Here is a 4,294-nt window from a genome sequence, read left to right on the forward strand (position 1 = left end):
AGGTTGTAAGAGTTTCTTTGTTTCGTTATTAATACAAACTGGTTTATTTTTCTCAATAGCTTGTGTTAATGAGTTACTTCATGTGTTCCTTGGTCTGCATGTTGAATATATGTTTTATTATATGAAATGCAAGTGCTTGGTAATTGTTTGATTGTTTGTGGTTGCAGGAATTGACTTGAAGGAGGAGCTCATCCGGATCGGCAAGGACGGACTACAACAACCGCGTTTTGGAATAAGGTAAGCCTAAACACTTGTACTTTTCATGTTTTAAAAGGTATATTTAGAGAAAGATCACTCCATTTTGTCTTGTTTGTCGCTAGAGAGTTTAGACTCCTAGGGAGGTCAATTGTGTCCGCACAAACGACTTTTTCCGCCACGACAAGGAGTATCAATATCTTAGAAGCAGAAGGCCACCGTGAGGTTGAAGGTCCATAGATAGAGAATCTGGATATCACCATGCTACTGAAGCCCAGGCAGGTAAACATTGGTACTGAAGCAGAGCCTAAATTCGCGAAGAGCAGAGATTCTTGGGATGATGGTACATTGGATAAAGTTGCTGAGTTACTCCACGAGTACCAGGATCTTTTTCCTACAAAATTTTCAGACTTTAAAGGCATCATAGGCAATTTGGGAGTGATGAAAATAACTTTGAAACCATATGGAAAGCTCGTTAAGTAGAGGCCATATCGCCTTAATCCTAAATACAAGGAGAAGGTCCACTTGGATTTGGACAAGATGCTTGAGAACCATTAGAGGAATTTGATTGGGTAAGCCCAATGGTAGTTCTAGAAAAGAAGAAGAAGGGAGAGATAAGGATTTGCATACATCGAAGAAATCTTAACGATGCTTGTGTTCATTATCGTTTCCCAACACCATGTACTGATGAGGTACTGGAAAATGTTGGAGGGTAGGAAGCCTACTCATTTACTGATGGGTTCTCTGGATACCATCAAATCAATATTGTGCCAGAAGACAAGAGTAAAACAACTTTCATAAAGGAATGGGGGTGTTTCCAATACATAATGATGCCCTTTGAACTTAAGAATGCATTCGCGATATTCTCTCGCGTAGTCATCACAATGTTCAAATAATTTACTCACAAATTCTTGGAGGTATATTTTGATGACCAGATAGTGTTTGGGCTAGTAAAGCACCATGTAGCTAGTTTGCGCTTAATGTCAGATACATGTCGAAGGTATTAGATTGCGCTAAACCTAAAGAAGTATTTGTTTTGTGTCCCCTTTGGGATTTTGTTGGGTTAAGTGGTATGAAAGAAAGGAATCATGGTGGACCCTGCCAAGATTGTAGTAATAATCAATTTGGAAGCCCCAACGAGTGTTAAACAGTTGTGCGTAATGCTCGGCCATAGTGGGTGCTATCAAAATTTCATCATGGCTTATGCTTAGATTACTATGCCCACAGAGAAGATGCTAAAGAAGGACGCTACATTCTGTTGGGATGAAGAATGTCAACTTAGTCTAGATATCTTTAAGGAAAAGATGGTCACCACAATGATACTAGTCTTTGATCTAGATCTTGGTGGGACGCCCCCAAGATCTAAAATATTGAAATGGATTTTGGGGGGGAGGGCCCCAAGATCTGAAAATTTGAAATGCTATAAGAAAAGGAGGAGAATTCCCAATCATAGGAGGTTATCATTCCATGGGAATGAGGGTTTTATGCATATTTTAGTTTCAAATTTTGCAGCAATATTCAACAAACTTCAGTCACGTGGTACGTCCTTCACAAAGAATTTTCTTGGGCCAAGCGGGAATAATTTTTCATTTTTCATTTTTTTGCAAGAATGTTTTTGGGTGGCACATTTGCAGATCAGATATGAAATTTTTGGTGCAAAATTTACAAAAAAAAATAACAGATCTAGATTCCTTCCAAAAAAATACCAAAATTAAAAAAAACATTGACCGAATCAGAGCTCAAATGAGGGAAATATCACTAATTTAAAATCAGCTATGTTGTAGAAATGTTTCTGACAACAATTCATGGACATCCGCTCTTTTGTCCTTTTTTTGTGATTTTTGTGCATAAATTCATAAAATTGATTGTATATTTGAGCTCCTCTCAAAATATAGATCCATTTCAAAAAAAGAAAATGGTTCGAATCAGAGTTCAGATGTGGGATATATCGTTGATTTAGAATCAGTTATTTTTCATAACTTTTATGACGACAAAAATGTTGAAGCACGAAATTGAGATTCTAGAGTGTCCAGGTAAGGATTTCCAACACATGGGAAGATGAAAAATTGTCATTTTGTTTCCAAAATAGGTTATAATAAATATTCTGAGTTATATTGACTGAGTTATGTCCAATTTAATTTTCGAGCAGCATTTAGAGTAGGTTCCTTTTGGACTATGTGCCCTCCCACCCTGCTTTAATAGGCAGCTACTTCACATTCATTAGTTTCAACATAGCAGCATTCGGCTTGGGTTCTCTGGAGACATGCCCTCCCACCCTAGCCTCTGTAGGCACCTTCTACATGTTCTACTTCATCAACAACCAACATCATGGTTATGGGTCAACCGCACAAAATCCTTGTCATCGAAGTCCATTTGCTAGGCCGCATACAATTAGTATCATAGATGGTCATAAGCATTATAGGGTATCTCTATCCTCAGATATTCATTTGTTATGGTTATGTGTCATCCACAAAACAACACTTCGTCGAAGTCCATTTCATAAGCCACACACTATCAGTATCACAGTTGGTCAAAAGCATTACAGAGTATCTCTATCCTCGAATCTTCGTTCATCATGGTTATGTGTCATCCACAAACCCACACTTCATCGATGTCCATTTTCTAGGCCACACACTATCATTATCACAGTTCATCACAATCATTACAGAGTATCTCTATCCTCAGTTCTTCGTTCATCATGGTTATGAGTTAACCACATAAAACCCTTCTGTTCACTGGATCTTCATATTCAACAAAGGTTTCGCAGGAAGGAACTTCACGCAATGGGGATGACTACTTCTTAAGGATAGACGAATGATCTGAATAGAAAATGGCATCAACCCATGGTATTCGTCCACCCATGTTCTTCATCCACCCATGGAATTTACCCATGGTATTGTAAGTGGCATCTACCGATGGTATTTATCCACCTATGGTATTGTAAGTGACATTCACCCATGGTATTCATTCACCCATGGAATTGACCCCTTGCATTGTAACTAAAAAATACTATAAGTAACAACTCACATTTTGTAAAAGGACAGTTGGTCTGACACAATGTGTCTTTTCTAGTTATATCCATTTTAATAAAAAAATTATTTGTGGTTTTGTTTATTGGGTATTCTCCTCTTTTTCTTCTGGCATTTCAATTTTTCAGATCTTGGATCCTTCTCCCCTAAAATCCATTTCAATATTTTAGATCTTAGGGGCCTCCCACCAAGATCCTGATCAGTCTTCCCAGTTTGGAAGAAGGAATTCCATGTGCACATTGATGCCTCATGTATTTCATTGGGAGTAGTACTGACACATGCTAGTGAAAGAGTGATAGATCGTCCTATAGCATTTGCGAGTAGGAGTTGTCGAAGACTGAAAATAATTATTCTACAATAGAGCATGAAGGATTGGCTATGGTATATGTGCTCCAAAAATTTCAACACTCTTTGTTCGGCGAACATTTCATGATGTACACAAACTAATTTGCTTTGAAGTACCTAATCAATAAGCCTGTGTTGGGGGTGAAGATATGTAGATGGTTGTTGTTGTTCCAAGAATACGACTCTTTGGTAACTGTCAAGCCAGGAAGGTTGAATCCAGGACCGGACCATTTTTCATGCATTGAAATGGGAGAGGAGCCTACTAATTTGAAGGAAGGGTTGCCTGACATGTAGCTTTTCGCCGTGTGCATAGTTGACAACCACTTTGTTGATATTATCCATTTTTTGACCACAAGGACAACTCCAGAAGGCTACTCCAGTCAGCACAAGAAAGAATTGGTAGTACAGGCAGCTGATTTCTCAATAATTGCAAAAATTTGTATAAAATGGGACCAGATGAGATACTTCAATGGTATGTGCTTGATTTTGAAATAAATGACATCCTTGCGGAGGCTCATGGATGAGCTACAGGAGGGAATTATGTAGGAAAGGAAACAACTAATAAAGTTTTGCGTGCTAGGTTGTGGTGACCTACGCTTCATAAAGACTTCAAATCATATTGTAGGGCATTTGATGTATGTCAAAGAACGGGCAGGGCATCACAAAGGGATGAACCGCCTCTGAATCCTCAAGTGTCATTACATCCATTTTAGAAATGGGCCATT

This window comes from Pinus tabuliformis, chromosome J (assembly GCF_031772625.1).
Source record: "Pinus tabuliformis cultivar Carrire ecotype Pingquan chromosome J, CPIR1, whole genome shotgun sequence".
Taxonomy (NCBI): Eukaryota; Viridiplantae; Streptophyta; class Pinopsida; order Pinales; family Pinaceae; genus Pinus; species Pinus tabuliformis.